A 17,705-nucleotide genomic window follows, 5' to 3' on the forward strand; every position below is an offset into this window, starting at 1 on the left:
TGATAAAGTATCTGTGATGACTCTTCATGGTTTTAAAGGCTGTTGCATATATATCATATTTATTATATTGAACACATTTAAAGTGAAACACACTAAATGTTATACATGAATACTGATTAAAAACACATGGAATTGTCAAATTTATATTTTTTTAAAAGTCACTTAATGATATCATCACATTCGTTTAATCCTTATCATTTGTGTTACAGCAGAATTTGACCACATTTATTGTCAATAACATGGTCTCAAACACAGGTATATGTCCTTCATTTAATGTTAAAAAGCCAAATAAATAAAACATATCTGAAATGAAAGGTAATAATTGTTAATCAGACATCAAACACAAACAGTAGATCTTTTGGAGTGTATTGTTATATATTGTAGTGCATTATATATATATATATATATATATATATATATATAATTATATATATATATGTGATAAAACTGGGTGGGACAACAGACATGGATATTAAAGTCACCTAAGATAAGGACCCTGTTGTATTTACACATAAAGTTAGATAAAGACTCTGAAAACTCTTGGATAAAAACTTATTATTAAAAAATTATTAGAATTATAACTGGAGTATTTGAATTTATCGTAAAACCAAGGTGTTCAAATGAAGTAAAAGCATTATAAAAAACAGTTGTGCATTTAAAAGTATTTCTAAAAATGACAGCAACCCCAAGCAAATTGTCGATAAAACCAAAGTTAAGAGCTGTGCAAGTGGCCTGAAGCCAGGTGTGGAGGCTGAGGATTCTGCTAAAACGACCAACTCCGCGGCCAAGCGAAGGAATGATTAAAAATTAGAGTATTATAGGGTGTTCGGTTCCTTCATTTGTACTAAATACTTATGCATAGTTACTGTTGGTCTGCTTAACTTGGCTAGCTTTTAAAGTTGTACTTGTACTTTTCAAGTTAGGTTTTGGGAGAGGTATTGCTACTTTGTTAGCTCAGACTGCTTTTAAAGATTTTTTTCATGCACAGATTTCCTTGTTCTTTGATACCAATGATTCTGAAGTAGGGCTGTAATGATATGCGTATCGAAATCGAAATCGCGATACTCAGAGCCACGAACCTGTGTCGTGATGTGAGAAGGCAGAATCGCGACACGCTCTTTCTAACTCCCAGTTATTTTTCCGGTCAGCCACATGATATGAGCTGTTAGTGCTACCAAACTTATTTTTATTAGGGGTGTCAAACTATCACTTTAATTATGATTAATTAATTACAGTCATCATTAACGCGTTGTGTTTTTAATCGTTAATCTCTTCTTCACTGATGTCCCCGCTACCGTGGTCAGTGTCAGACGCAGCGACAAAAGCGTCATAAAACCATGTCTAACTTTAACAAACACAGACATGCTGCATACCCACAGAAAGGTCAGAAACTCAGCTAAAAGCTCAAATAAACCATTCTTATGTTCACCAAACACAGTTAAAACACTGATGGATCAAACCCGCAGGAGCGGAAAAAACCCGTTCCAGCGCACACATTGAACAGCAGCACGGAGCGTCAGCACGATTATGTAAAAGCGGAGAATTCACACTCTTTTATCACTCTACGAACAAGATTCACGGATCCAGCCCCAAAATAACAGCAACAACTGACTTTCAAGAAATACAAGCGGAAATGTTCTCTTACCTTTGGTGTTTATCAAAACAAGTTATTTCCACTGGAACAAAACTGCTTCTCATGAAGAACTACACTTCCCAGCATGCTTTGGGGACAAATCCCAGTCTGATTGATTATTACTTTGTATTTTTCAACAGTATTATTTTGTTAGAGAAAAGAGAGAAATCTTTGGTTATTTATTTATTTATGTTCAAATCTGTCCACAGTGTTCCAAAATACTGTTATTAAATGTTACATTAAGTTGCTTAAATGTTGTTTAAATAAAATGTTTTTTAAATTAAAAAAAAATTGTGGAATGTATCGAATCGTGGGTCAAAAATCGTGATACGAATCGAATCGTGAGTTTGTGTATCGTTACAGCCCTATTCTGAAGAGATCTCTAGACGCACTCTGTGGGAAGCTTTTAAGGCATTTATGCGTTGGCAAATTATTCCATTTGTTTCGTCACTAAGGAAGGCAGAGAAGTTGGAGTTGGAGACAATTGCTCGAGAGGTTTCTAGAGTTGACAATTTATACGCTTCAGCCCCTACCCCTGCTCTTTATAAAGAACAACTTCAGCTTCAGTCCAAATTTTACTTATTATCTACGAGTAAAACACAGAAGCAGTTACTCATGACTAAACATGCTTTTTTGAGACTGGGTATTAAGCGGGCAGGCTATTGGCACATCAGGTGCGGGCAGCTTCTCTATCCAGATTGATTCCTAAGATCAAATCTGTGTCTGGTGAAGTCACCTCAGACCCCACAGAGATTAATAAGACATTTTGTTCTTTTTACTCAGACCTCTATTCCTCCCAATGCCCCTCGGATGTTTGGGACAGAGATAACACTTTGGATAGGATTGTTTTACCTAATGTAGACAAGTACTTGTGTAGGGAGCTGGGTGGTTCAATCTCTATCGTTGAAGTGCAGGAGGCAATTGTGACGCTTCAGAACGGTAAGACTCCGGGCCCTGATGGGTTCACTGTTGAGTTTTTTTAAACTATGTTCTGCCACCATTGCACCTGCCCGTCAGAAAATGTACAATGAGTCCTCCACTGAGGGTCTTCTGACCCCCACTCTGTCGGCGGTAGGGATGGCAATTTCACAAATTTTTAGAGTCGATTGTTGAGGTCCACGTGTCGAATTTTTGGTCGACTTATTCTTTTTTTTTTACAGCAGCAGCAACAGCAATAATGCGGGGGTGGAAATTATTCTACAGTGTACTACTTCATTTTAGGCTCAAAAACATGGCTGTAATGTCCGTTATTGACCATCAGATCAGCGATAATAAAAATGAGGGTCAAAAAAAGGAAAAAAGGCAGACTCTCTGCTGGAACGCGTGTGTCGCCACTCGCAGACGGCTCAGGTTTTTGAACCTGCGCTCGTTAGGTGTCCACCAGAGTGAAGTACAGTGATCCTGACTGGGTGAGATGCCATCTTCATTTGTGTAGCGCTTGTGTTATGTCGCTCACCCACCCCCGTCCTAAACTTAAGTGCAACCTCGTTCGCACTGCACTAGGGATGTACCGATTAATCGGCCAGTGATTGGAATCGGCCGATTTTCACGTGATCGGCCGAAATCGGTGACCAGCCAATCAGTCAGAACATTCCGATTTTAATAAGCCGATCAAATGCACCCGCATCGCGCAGCATCAGCAACACGTGCACGCGGCTACACGCACATGTAGTAGAGTGTAGGGCTGGGCGGTATACCAGTTCACAACGAATACCGTTTCTATTCAGTTATGATATGAATTTTTAATATACGGCCATACCGGTGTATTTGATTACACAACATCCGCACACCCGCAGCGGCGCTGTTGTCTGCTTTGCGAGTGAGCGCTCTGCATGTAAACGTTTCATTAATGTTTATATATTTGTTTCAATCACTGAACGAAGCCTGTCATATTTGGGACAAGAGTCAGGATCTTAAATCATTTGCACAAAACTTTTGATCAGCATTTGTTTGTTTGTCATTTCAACCAGTGTGCGCAGAAAGTGCAAGGCATTGTTGGCACGGGGCGAGAGAGAGAGAGAGACACACACAGAGAGGGAGAGAGAGAGAGAGAGCGCGAGCGAGAGAGAGAGAGAGAGAGCGAGAGAGAGGTCATTTACTTATTTGTGTGTAGGTTTCTATGTTGTGAAATATGTGTTTAAACATACAGGTAGTGATTCGTTTTTGTATTTTAGTTGGATATTGGATGTGAACAACATGGTTCCATAACACTGCACTTTTAAGATGTGCGTGAATATTCCACAGCATTATTTAGTTCTATTTTATAGTGGTAATCTGTTCAAAAAGTCACACTTTAAGTTATTATGTTCCATGGCAGCATGTTCAAATGTATCATGACAATTGTTTTTGTATTTTTATATATACTTCTATTTTATAGTGATTCATTTTGTATTTTTTGTTGGATATTGGATGTGAACTGATTGTATTTCTATGTTAAAATGTTCTATTAAAGAGAAAAGATGCAAAAATATATATATTTCTGTGTGCTGAAAAGTGGTTTAAAAAATTAAAATCGGAATCGGCTAAAATCGGTATCGGCAGGTCAAACTTCTTGAAAAATCGGAAATCGGCCCCAAAAATGGCAATCGGTGCATCCCTACACTGCACGCGCACACACACACGCCTGGAGGCGCACAGCCTCTCGAGAGAACGAGCCGGTGACGCGCGCACGATCATCTGAGAGAGCCTGGACAGCAGGATCACCTTTTCGTGCACATCTTCTTTAACCTCCGTGGTTGTGAAATGTACATGTTTTTGACACTTCGACTTTTTTTACTTTTAATTTTTTTGTCGAGGTGCGCGCGTGTCGATTGTCGGTCGATTTGTTGACAAAAAAGTCCCATCCCTAGTCGGAGGCCTCGATTTCTCTCCTGCTTAATAGTGATAAAGACCCTCTTCTTTGCGGAAGCTATAGGCCCATTTCCCTTTTGAATGTTGACCTTAAAATACTGTCAAAAATTGTGGCCCTACATCTTCAACAGGTTTTATCAAGCATAATATCAACTGATCAAACAGGATTTATGCTTGGGAGGCACTCCTTTCATAATACGAGGAGGCTTTTAAATATCATTAAGTCCCCTGGTTCAGACACTCCTGAGCTGATAGTCTCACTAGATGCTGAGAAGGCCTTCGGCAGGGTGGAGTGGAGATTTCTTTTTTTTTGTTTTGCAGAAATTTGGTTTCAATTCTGAATTTATGTCTTGGATTAAGTTGCTTTATGCCAGCCCAGTTGCCTCAGTCCACACAAACGGTCTCCAATCTGCCCCATTTCCCCTATATTGAGGAACCAGACAGGGCTGCCCCCTTTCCCCCCTCTTATTTGCTTTAGCTATTGAACCTCTAGCTACCTGGCTTCTTCAGGAGGGTGGGTTTGAGGGCATCACCCTAACTGTTTTCCCCTTTACATATGCTATGGATGGATTTAAATATTTAGGGGTGTTTATTACTAATCCGTTCAATCAGCTTTTCTCCAAAAATGTTTCTCCTCTTTTTGAGAGGTGTAAACTGGACTTTGACAGATGGTCTAATCTCCCATTATCCCTAGTTGGTCGAGTTAATTTGGTTAAAATGGTTATTTTACCCAAATTTTTATACCTCTTTTTACATATCCCTGTCCTTATTAAAAAGTAGTTTAGATGACTTGATCACTTGATAAGTTCCTTCCTCTGGGGCAAAAAACATCCACGCATCAGAAGGTCAGTGCTGCAGCGCCCCAAACCTCTTGGTGGCTTAGCGTTGCCCAATTTCTTACACTTTTACTGGTCCTGTAATATTCATAAAATTGTATACTGGTTTAACAACTCAACAGATGATATGATGCGTCCAGTATGGGTAGATATGGAACTCTCATCCTCTAAACTCTCTCTTCACTCCTTGTCGTGCTCTCAACTTCCTCTGACTGCCTCCAACTTTACCTCAAACGCATTGGTAATGAACTGTTAGAATCTGGATTCAAATTAGAAAAGGCCTGGGCCTTCATAGGGCCTCAGACCTCTCCCCCATTTTAAACAATCACCTATTTTTGCCCTCTTGTATATATTTAACCTTTCAGACTTGGTTCAACAATGGGTTAGCTAAATTTAAAGACCTTTATGACCAAGACACTTCTATGTCCTTTTCTGCACTCTCAAAGAAATTTGACTTACCGACTCCCACCTCTACCGTTTCTTTCAAATAAGACATTTTATTCGGAACCAGAACACGGCATTCCCTAATCATCCCCCGGAAACGCTAGTGGACTCCTTACTGTCTCTTGATCCTGAACTTAGGCGATTAACTGCGAGAATTTATAGCCTTAACGGTTCTACTATTGACAACCTAGTGTCCGGTCCTGGGAACAAGAGCTTGGATTCACATTGCCTGATGGTTATTGGCAAAAGGTTTTACAATTGGTTCACTCCTCCTCGATTTGTGCGAGACACAGCCTCCTGTGTAAAGTTGTGCACAAGGTTCACTATACTAATTTGAGGTTATCTCAGATTTATCCCAATGTGAGTGCCTCAATCTCCAGCAGACTATTCTCATATGTTTTGGTTCTGTCCTAGGCTTTCCACATTCTGGTGTGAAATCTTCAAAACTCTTAGCACAGCATATAACACTATTATTAGTCCTGAACCTCTCCTGGCCTTCTTTGGTGTCCCTTTACAGCCTTTTTCCTCTAAAGTTATGCAGAATGTTCTTTCCTTTACTGCCCTGTTGGCCAGGCGACTTATACTCCTCACCTGGAAACACCGTCATCCTCCATATCACGGTGATGGGTGTAAGAGCTATTACTGTCCATTAGACTTCAGAGGCTTAGATTTTCCCTGAATGGATCTTTATGTTCATTTGAGAGGACCTGGAGACCTCTTTTAAACCATATTGAATCTTTGACATCTCTGCCTGATTGTGATGATTGAGCCCCCCTCCCCCTTTAAAATAAATTATTTTATAATTTATGATGTTTTTTTTTGCTTTTCTTTTTCTTCCAGTGTGTATTTGTTGTACGTTGTATTGACATCATACTATTGGTTTTGCTCTCCTTGAATGGGGTGGGAATGTGGGAGGGGTAAAAATGAGGGGTAAAAAATTGGGGAACGGAAGTCTTTTGTTACACTGCTCTGCAATTGTTTTGTAATTGATTCCAATAAAAACAGTCTTAAAAAAAGAATAATAATAATTTTTCGTGAATTCAGACTGCTGGCGAGTGGTGTCGTACATTCCAACATGGACGATAATACGTCCGACGGAGTACGGGAGTGAGCTCAGCAGCCCCGGGAGTTTGCTGAGGATCAGTGGGACTGTGGCTCCAGGGAAGCAGAGTGTGGCGGCGTTGAAAAATCGTATATTCCGGATTATGGAGTCTCCAGTGATTATTGTGGTTGGGGAGAATAGTGGACGAGGGGGTGACTGCTGCCGTTTGTCACAGCTGGAATTTGCCCTGTGCCAGTGCTGTCAGCCCCGGGAGGAGTAGAGGGGGGACTCACCATTACTGGCTCCGGATGACGAAGACCTCCAGAGCGTCTAATCACGGCCTCGTGCAGGAGCCTGTGCCGGGAGGCTGAAGTCGCTGGCTGGGATGTGGAGCAGCCAACGGAGCTTCGCACCGTATGCTGGAGCTTAGCGGTGTCTGCGGGCCCTGTTTGCGGAGGATCCGTGTCGGGGCAAGTTGGAGCGACAGGTTCGGCGGCGGGTTCAGAGGCTGGGGGAGCCGGATTTTCGGTCGCCAGAGCCGTGTAGTGGTTGAATAGGCTCAGGCGAGGAGGTCGGGGGGCTCGTACGAGTCCCTCTTGCGGCCCTGGACAACCACCTCTGACCAGGTGGGCGATTTATTGGGAGTGGAGCGGGAGGAGGGCCGAGGACAGGTGGAGGGGTCTCAGACGGCCGTGGAGTGGTTCGCTGCATTCATGGAGAAAATCTGCTGGAACTGATCAGTGGCCAAGTCCATAAAACTGGACAGCATGACTTCTTTACTCCCGAGTTCATCTGAGAGCCTTCCGATGTCTTCCTTCAGGTCAGATATTTTTTTATTTGCGTGTAAAAGTCGTATGTCTGCATCAGAAGGCATGGTGCCTTAAGTTTTGGATGCTAGTGCTGCCTGAGGTAAAGTTTGTAGTGGCTAGCACTAGCACTTTAGCTAGCAGTCAGCAGCTAACACGCCAACTCAATGGCACGACAAGTGACCTAGATTAGACTCAAGAGTGGATCTTGTTGATAAAAGCTTTAGTGCTTCAAAATAGGATGAAAACTGGATGCAAATAACGTAGTGACAAAACGAAAACACCTTAAAATACAATTTTTAGAATAAGACACTGTCGCTTCTCTGAGGCTGAGTCTGCTGAGTGAAATACAACTAATGAAAATACAACAAACACACCATGTTTTCCTTGTTGAGATCTATATTACAAGACGAACAACATTTGTGGCAGTCAAACCAGATCCGTTCAATGGTTACACTTGGAGATATGTGCTGTTGTGCTTAGAAGCAGCAGAGCCTGCAGCTAGAAGCCAGCACTCATAAACACAACTGACTCTTGTTTTTTTCCAAATTAGACCGTAGTTACAGAGCATAGGGGAGGACACACCGTTGTTATTCAAGTAGGTTGACTCACTTCACTTCAGGTTTAATGACCACATGACAGGTAAACATATGGGCGGTCACATCTTGCCTTCTTATACCGAGTGTTTAATACAACATCCATAACCCAAACACTTCTTCCGGTGCAGTTATATTCAAATTTGTCGACTCTATCTCGTTTCCCCGCTTCATAGCACACACACGCCCACGCTCCTTACACTGTTGCGACATCATCACACATCTTCTACTCTCTTAAAGGGATACACTCGCTCAGCTGCTCTCATAACACTCTCACTACGCAAGAGAACCTGCATTAGTTTCATCAATAAAAAAATTAACGTCATTGACAAAATTCTTAACGATCGATGAATCGATCGTCAATTAATTATGCCCATCCCTAGCATGGCAAAAACATTAACAATATATGGAGCAGTGATCGGCTTCACCACTATCAAAACTAGAGATGGGACTTTTTTGTCGACAAATCGACACGCGCGCACCTCGTCAAAAAAATGAAAAGTAAAAAAAGCCGAAGTGTCACAAACACGTAAATTTCACAACCACGGAGGTTAAAGAAGCTGTGCACGAAATGGTGATCCTGTTGTCCAGGCTCTCTGCGCTCTCAGATGATCGTGCACGCGTCACCGGCTCGTTCTCTCGAGAGGCTGTGCGCCTCCAAGCGTGTGTTTGTGTGTGTGTGTGCAGTGCGAACGAGGTTGCGATTAAGTTTAGGACGGGGGTGAGCGACATAACACAAGCGCCACACAAATGAAGACAGCATCTCACCCAGTCAGGATCACTGTACTTCACTCTAGTGGACACCTAACGAGCGCAGGTTCAAAAACCTGAGCGGTCTGGCGAGTGGCGACACGCGTTCCAGCGGAGAGTCCGCTTTTTTTTCTTCTTTTTTTGCCCCTCATTTTTATTATCGCTGTTCTGATGGTCAATAATGGACATTACAGCCATGTTTTTGAGCCTAAAATGAAGTAGTACATTGTAGAATAGTTTACACCCCCGCATTGCTGCGGCTGCTGCTGTAGAGAAAATAAAAAGTCGACAAAAAATTTCGACACGTGGACCTCGACAATCGACTCTTAAAATATGTGAAATTCCCATCCCAAATCAAAACTACAACAAGCAAGTTATGTGATAATTGATTAGAATGCCGAACAACATCGGATTATCCAAGTATTATTGGAACAATTCTGGGATAGAATATATTGAAGTAACCTTTAGCAGAAAAAAAGAGCTAAAATAAATAAAAATGTTTTGGAAAAGAACAAACAGGACGACACCAACACAAATTATGTGTGGAGTTAAAAAAAGTTGCTATGGTTTGGAAAACATAAGCACAAAAAAACATCCAATCAAGTTGTCACACTACATAAATTGCTTTCAACATGAAAAAAAGGAAATAAAAGGAACCAAAACACTGAAAAGTGCCAAGCTGAGGGTTTTGTTAACAAATTTCAGAACATAAAATCATTTTGCTTTGACAAGTCAAATGTCCAGCTCAATTGTTGCAACAAATTGAGATGGGCTTCTTAACCCTACAGGTACACAGGTACTCTGTAAACACAGGAGTCCCTACCTCCCTGCACTGATTGTCATCTGTCAAAACCTGAGTGTGAATGTGCAAGCAGAGTGGGGTCTGTTCTTTGGGGACCATGTGTGGTGGCAGGTAGTACTGTGGAAAAGAGGGATATGTCAATCACCTCATCGTCACTGTCGATAAACTTATCCGGGTGTACCCCAACCAGAAGCTGTGGATGACAAAAGAGGTCCAAACTTCAAGGACCACAATACCGCCTTCAGGTCCAGCAACAGGGCCCTGTACAGCACCCCTTGAGCCAACCTAAAGAAAGGCATCAAAGATGCCAAAGCGGCCTATAAGAGGAGGATAGAGGACCACAGAGGACCACTTTGACGATCTACGGCGGTAGTGGCAGGGCATCCAGCACATCTCCAACTACAAGCAACAGCACAATGGTGACACCTCACTGGCAGAGGAACTAAACTGTTTCTTTGCCCGCTTCGAGGTGAAACCAGAGGAGCTTGTCACCATCCTCCCACAAGCCCTGAACAACAACACCCTAAGTATGGAGTATGGACAGTCAGGTCCATAAGTATTGGGACATCAACACAATTCTCTTGTTTTTCACTAGGCCTCAAAACCCCATAGATTCAGGTCTAAAAACCATTACAGACTGTGGAAATTTAACACTGGACTTCAAGCAACTTGGTTATGAGTTTCTCCACCATTCCTCCAGACTCTAGGACCTTGGTTTTCAAATGAAATACAAAACTTGCTCTCATCTGAAAAGAGGACTTTGGACCACTGAGCAATAGTCCAGATCTTCTTCTCCTTAGGCCAGGTAAGACATCTCTGACAGTGGTTCAGGAGTGGCTTAACAAGAGGAATACAAAAACTGTAGCCCTGATACATCTGTGTATGGTGCCTCTTGATGCCTTGACCCCAGCCTCAGTCCATTCCTTGTGAAATTCACCCAAATTCTTGAATCCATTTTTCTTGACAAGCCTCTCAAGGCTGCGGTTCTCTTGGTTGGTTGTGCATCTTTTTCTTCCACACTTTTTCCTTCCACTCAACTTTCTGTAAACATGCTTGGATACAGCATTCTGTGAACAGCCAGCTTCTTTGGCGATTAATTTTTGTGGCTTAACCTCCTTGTGAAGGGTGTCAATGATTGTCTTCTGGACAACTGTCAGATCAGCAGTGCTCCCCATGATTGTGTATAGTGATGCACGATATATATTGGCATTAATATCGGTAACTGCTGATGATCGTAATTTTTTAACATATCGGCATCGTTCCAATGAGTAAAACTGAGCCGATTTTAACAACCAATGTTTGTACTCGTCTAGTTGCTGTTTGTGTATGTGTGTTGGGAGAGGGAGGAGGAGGCCATGGGGAATTTGTTTGGGCATGTGACAGTGTCAGTGACACAAACACCGCACAGATTGCAGTGTGTTGAACTGAAGAGGAGAAAAATATCAGCGGTGTGGGCGTTTTTCACGGTGCCGAAAGAAGATACTCGAAAAGCAGTGTGTAACACTTGCAAAGTCAAGGTAATGCGAGGAAGATGTCGCATCAACTCACACTATAACACCACAAATTTGATGTCATTTGAAAAACCGCCACCAAGAGTTACACAAAGCATGGCAGGAAGCTAACGCTGCTAACGTTAGCCAACTGGCAAAAAAGCAGCAGCATATTGAACCCCGTTACAACCTGCGAAGTCAGAGCTAGTTTTCCGAAGTTTCCCTTCCTGCTTTGCACAAAGTCGTGGCCACGCATATCCACAAATTGTTGGACAATGCGACCGACATTAGCTTCACTGCGGATATATGGAGTTCACACGCAAGTCAGATGAGTATGTTGAGCCTTACTGCTCAGTGGATTGAAGACAACTTTGCGATGCAGTGAGCTGTTTTGCATGCAAAAGAGTTTGCAGGATCACATACGGGGGCTGCCATCTCTAGCGCTTTGACTGCATGTTTGCTCAGTGGAAAATTAAAAAAGACAATGTGCATGTTGTGCTTCGCGACAATGCACAGACTATGCAGAAGGCAATGGACGACGGAGTGTGGCGTTAAAAGCCTGGGCTGTATGGCTCATACGCTGCAGCTAGCAGTGCATTATGGAGTGTTAAGCCAGCGAAGCATCTCTGACTATGGCCTAACTTTTGCTGTATGGCTCTCAGTCTCTCGGCTGAGAGCCATGAAGCAAAAGTTAGGCATGAAAACCAAGATGCTGCAACAAGATGTAGTTTGATAAAGTGACTCTGTCAGGATATTATAAATTATTATCATTGTGTATGTATTGTGTATCCAAACGTTCTACAAGTGGTAAAGGTTTTTAGAAACATTCTAGTTGGTTGCTAGTGTTTTAGTAGGTTACTGTAGCCCAGTAACCCTGTTATTTGGAGGTAAAAAATGTTTTGAAAATAAAGGAAGACATCCAAAAAATCAGCCTACATGATTTTCCAGTCTGTACAAAATGTAATCATCTCAGAATTATTTTTTCTTTTTTTAACATATGTCCATATCTGTAAATTATCGGTATTGGCATCAGCCACAATTATTTTTCACATCGGTGCATCACTAATTGTGTAGCCTTGTGAATCAAATTGAGAGACCGTTTTGAAGGTTCAGCAAACCTTTGCAGGTGTTTTGAGTTGATTAGTTGATTGGCATGTGACACCATAAAGTTACAATAGTGAACTTTTTCACCATATTCAAATTTTTTGAGATACTGACTTTTGGATTCTTGTTAAATGTGAGACCAAATCATCACAATTAAAAGAACCAAAGACTTAAACTACTTCAGTCTGTGTGTATTGAATTTATATAATACATTTATTATCAAAATGCATCCAACACACTCAAAGCCCAAATAAAAAAAACAAACAATTAAGTCCTGGGGCCACAAAGAGGCTCGACCACTGATACAGTGTCACTGTATTGTTATAGGAAAGTTAAGCAATGGAAATTCTTGAATTTGAAAATACAATCTCACTTCTCTAAATGACCCGCTAGATCCTCAGAGGAAGAAGGATGTCAGGGAAATTCATTATCAGCAGTTGGCAAACAAGTGCGCCACTCACAAGGCCGACTCTGCTAAGCTGCAGACAGAAATGGTGTCAAATCCTCAGCCCACATTTGAATGTTCTTTCATGAAAAGAATGGCAAACGCCCACGGTACAGTCGCTTTTCTACTGACGAACCAGCTGCTTAAGCCTAATTAGAATGTGGATTATAGAACTGTGACAAAAATAACATTGATTTGATAGAAATGACTTTCATACTGACAGATGAGACACTTGTTTATCGCGACTACACATTATTACAATTAGTGCCTTTGCTCCATGTCTTTTCACTGCGCTAAATGACAGAATGCACTGCTAAAACAAAGGCCAGTCATTTCGTGGGCTAATAGCTTTTGTCACATTTGACATGAGAGAGAGACAAAGGCCTCTTGAAAGAAAAGACTTGGTCGGATGAGAAATGTCTTTATTTGTTTATTTTTTTCCTGCTCCGTCTCGCTGTGGCTTTTCAATAGCTGCCTTGGAGCTCTGTCAAGTCAATGAGGTGGTGAACAACTGTCTCATTACTGTGATCTTATAGACTTGTTTGATGCCTGGCAACTAGCTACATTGAATAAAGACAGATTTCCAACAATCACTGCAAATGTTAGTTTGCAAACCTTGCATATCCTGGTATTTGTAAAACAGTCAGTGTTTTCCCCTGTGTTCAGGTGCTTTTATGCACACCTTTCAGCAGGTGCACGACTTTCAGTACCATGCTGTGAATGCCATGCTCGTTTACTGCCTTTGTCTTTGTTCACCAACTGAGACATGCTTTAACAAGGCTGAGGCGAGATATGCACATTGTCGATGTGAGTTTGTGTGTCTGCGCAAGTGACAGAGAGAGAGTATGGAGGAGATGAGTCAATCAAAGCACTACTGAAGCCGTTTTATCATTACAAGATTTTAACATTAGGGAAAATTAAATCATAGTATTTAGTGCCTGCTTGGTAATCCAACAAAAGGGAGGGCTCAGTGACTCCCAAAGACTAGGTTCGGGAACGACAGATGCTTGTTTTTTTTCGTTAAGATTTATGTGTATATTACTTAAATAACATTTATTTCACTATAAAATTACATTGTAATTATTGTGATAAAAGTATGACCAATTAAAATATTCAGACCGAATAAAATAATTTGCCGTCTGTCTTCTGTTGCGCGCCTCGCCGATCGTTGTCACAGCTTGCGAGTCGCGCGCATCTCTGACAGAGCAGTGTTGCCAACATGGTGACTTTATCGCTAAATCTGCTGATCTTTTGTGGTGTTTGAGACTCTCGCGTGCAGTTACTGAGCTCAACAAGCAGCGTGTGTTGCCGGGATCACCTCCCAAAGCACAGTAACATCCACAGATCCAGCCTACAGTCAGAGCAGAGCGGACATCCTTCGCACTCTGTGTCCAGGCTGCTAATGAATCGCGCAAGTGCATAGCCGCTGCCGTTCTGCCCTTGAGGGTGGGACTTTAAGGGAAGCGGAGGTGTTCATGTTCAAATTTTTACTAAGTGCTGTGAGACATGTAAGAAAGGTAAGTATAGCTTTAACTAATATCACTTGAAAAAAGGGATGCACCAAAAAAATTGATGGCTGAAACCATGTGACTCATAACACAAAAGCAGTTCCCTCTGCTCACAAATGCAAAACATTATTAGCTTCATTCTCCACCTATGTGAGAGGTTGAACAGTAGACAGAGTCCACTCATGAGAGACACGGAGTGATAAACAGGGAGTGTTTATTCTAGGGATGGGAATTGCACAAATTTTTAGAGTCGATTGTCGAGGTCCACATGTCGAATTTTTTGTCGACTGCAACAGCAGCAATGCGGGGGTGTTAACTATACTACACTGTTCTACTTCATTTTAGGCTAAAAAACATGGCTGTAATGTCCATTATTGAACATCAGAACAGCGATAATAAAAATGAGGGGTGAAAAAAATAATAATAAATCGGACTCGACTGGAACGCGTGTCGCCACTCGCCAGACGGCTCAGGTTTTTGAACCTGCGCTCGTTAGGTGTCCACCAGAGTGAAGTACAGTGATCTTGACTGGGTGAGATGCCGTCTTCATTTAGCGCTCGTGTTATGTCCCCCATCCCCATCCCAAACTTAAGCGCAACCTCGTTCGTACTGCACGCATACACACGCTTGGACGCGCACAGCCACTCGAGAGAACGAGTCGGTGACACGCGCATGTGAGAGCGCAGGGAGCCTGGACAGCAGGATCACCTTTTCGTGCACAGCTTCTTTAACCTCCATGGTCGAGAACTTTACGTGTTTGTGACACTTCGACTTTTTTTACTATAAATGTTTTTGTCGACGTGCGCACGTGTCGATTGTCAATCGATTTGTTCGACAAAAAAGTCCCATCCCTAGTTTATTCCATCCTACTTTACCGAGTGCCTATGTTTTGAGTACTCTGTACTATTAATATAGAAACAATTATTAAAATTGTTAATACAATAATGAAAACTGTTATGTTTGTGGTGTATTAGGGGAGTGGAACAAAGGATTCAAATGAATTATTATACAAACTTTATCAAAGTGTTACTTGTCAGAGACATCTCTGCCATGGTGGAATATTTTCCAGACTATTATTTCACTATGATGACACAATACGATGTTTTCCTAATCATTCAAATGATTCTCAAATAAATACTTTGTTTCTGATTATTTGTTTTCTGTGTAAATCCCACGTAATAAGTGGACTAACATCCAATCTAGCGGTTAGTGTCATGATCTTCATTGGTTTAGAATGTTTAAAGTGCAGTTTAAAACCAAACAACAGGTGAAGGCATTATCTAAAATATTCCTGGAACAGGAGTTCCCCCAACACTGACTTGAGATGATGCTTTGTCTATTAATTGCCATCTCATATCTCATCATCAGGATTTGTATGCTGGTTACATGTTTGATGAGAAGAGAAAATGCAAGCAAGTCCTTGGTACAACAAAACGCGAAAATATCAGGTAAGATTGATATTTTTTGGACACAAGTTTTATTACATCCTGCATTCTCTCTGCTTAGCTTTCAGGTGCCTGCAGCTCCATTAACTAATTTCTTTCCAGTTTACTAAAAGGCTTTTAGTCCATGCTTGCCTCTCTGACACTTGCACAAAAGGAAAAGCCATCACCTTGCTACCTTCATTACCTGAATGCAGCTCAGAATAAGAGCATAACGACATCATAAACAAAGTCAGTAGAGAGGCTCAACATTAGGCTCAGAGAGCAAAGTGCCAAACCACACCACAATCCCCTGTGCTGACTCAATCCATGTAATCAGCACAACCAGCAATATGAACAATAAGACCATCACAAAAACACAACTCATCACTGTGAGGTAGATCAATGATGTGTTATTTCAGTGGGATGTCATCAATGGAGCTATCATTTGCACCTTTTCTTTACAGAACACCATAAATACCTGTTCACAAAGCAGGACACTATCTAAAAGTCAAAAACCTATGAGACCTGATCTAATTACTGTTTTGTTTGAGGGGAATGTTAAATCAGTTAAGATAAACACTTAAAAGCATGAAAGTACCACCTCCCCTTCCAACCCTATAGTTTGTCAATTATCATGCAAGAGTAAACAAACATTAAACAGATAGTTCAGGTTTTTTGACGAGTGTTGCATGCTGTGACAGGTAAAATACATGGCTTTCAGCAGGGACTTTGGTGCATGGGACGCAAGTGGTCTAACAAAGCCACAATTAAGTTCCCAGTCAGTAAAGGCTGTGAAATTAAAAGTGGACATATTCTTATGAAAAAGTACACTTAAGATGACAGTTTTGATTATGCAGGGCATTTTGTTAAGGGTCTGAAATGTTTGGTTGATTTGACATTTTTTATAAATAAATTATTTTCCCCACAAATTTAAATGTCTCTAAATACACATAAAGATGAATCTGACATACTGCAACAGGTATGTTTGTACATGGCAGCGGCACCAATAGGCCATCACTCATTTTCGTTTCCACATTTATGTTTGAAATAAAAACGCCAATTTGAATAGCTTGTACGTATGACTATCATGCAATCGACAGATATTGTTGATATTGGCATTGGTATCAGTTGACAAGGTACATTTATACATGGCATTAGGCCCAGTTTGGTAGAAAAACAATTTTATACAGTAGGGGGTTCTTGCTCCATCTCACAATTAGTTTAGGGGTCCTTGGCATGAACAACATGTGAAGACCCCCATTATAGACTACATTAAACTTGAATATCAACCAAATCCATTTGATTTCCATACAATGAAAGGTTTACTCTGGTAATATCCGGGTTTAAAATACTATAAATAAACAATTTTAAGTTGTTACCATTAATTATGTTATTGTGAAAATCGCCAATCATGTGACAGGGTAAATTAAACCAATTATACTTTTAAAAAAAGCAGATCAGAAACTGTAGCTTCGAACATCTCATCACTTCCCATTTCACTGCAAGCTGCCCCTCATGTGATCTAGTCACATGACGGAGACACGGTCATCCGTCCCTCTGTGTTCCTCAAAATACCCACGTCAACACTGTTCCAAAGCAGGTCACTAAATACACCGTATGGTCTACAACAGAAACAGTAGAGCGAACGTTACATGTTTCAATCTCAACCTAGTTAAAAAAAAAAACAATAACAGCATCTGCTCCCAGTCTCATTCATGTGAGTGATAACACCGCAGTCAGCTGACTGACGCTAAATGCTAGGCTAACTGCTAATCCACAGTGAGCGTGTCGTGACGCTCAGCTCATGACCAGTTACCGCAACAGTATGCATGTTGTCCCCATTCTTACATTAACTTATATTGTGACAAATATTCAACAAGATTATAATTTTTGTATGAATATACAATTTTAAGACATTACGTTTTCCCTGCCACTGCTGCTTATAGCTAACTGCCATGTTAGCTTAGCTAAGAGG

General features: G+C 41.3%; 1 protein-coding gene across 1 annotated transcript in view; it reads right to left on the reverse strand.

Moving 5' to 3' along the window:
• atp6v1ba (ATPase, H+ transporting, lysosomal, V1 subunit B, member a) overlaps positions 1-17,705 on the reverse strand; it is a 50,963-nt gene that overhangs the window by 32,686 nt on the left and 572 nt on the right. The gene's annotated exons all lie outside the window — the stretch shown is intronic.

Source organism: Microchirus variegatus, assembly GCF_963457635.1.
Source record: "Microchirus variegatus genome assembly, chromosome: 11".
Classification (NCBI taxonomy): Eukaryota; Metazoa; Chordata; class Actinopteri; order Pleuronectiformes; family Soleidae; genus Microchirus; species Microchirus variegatus.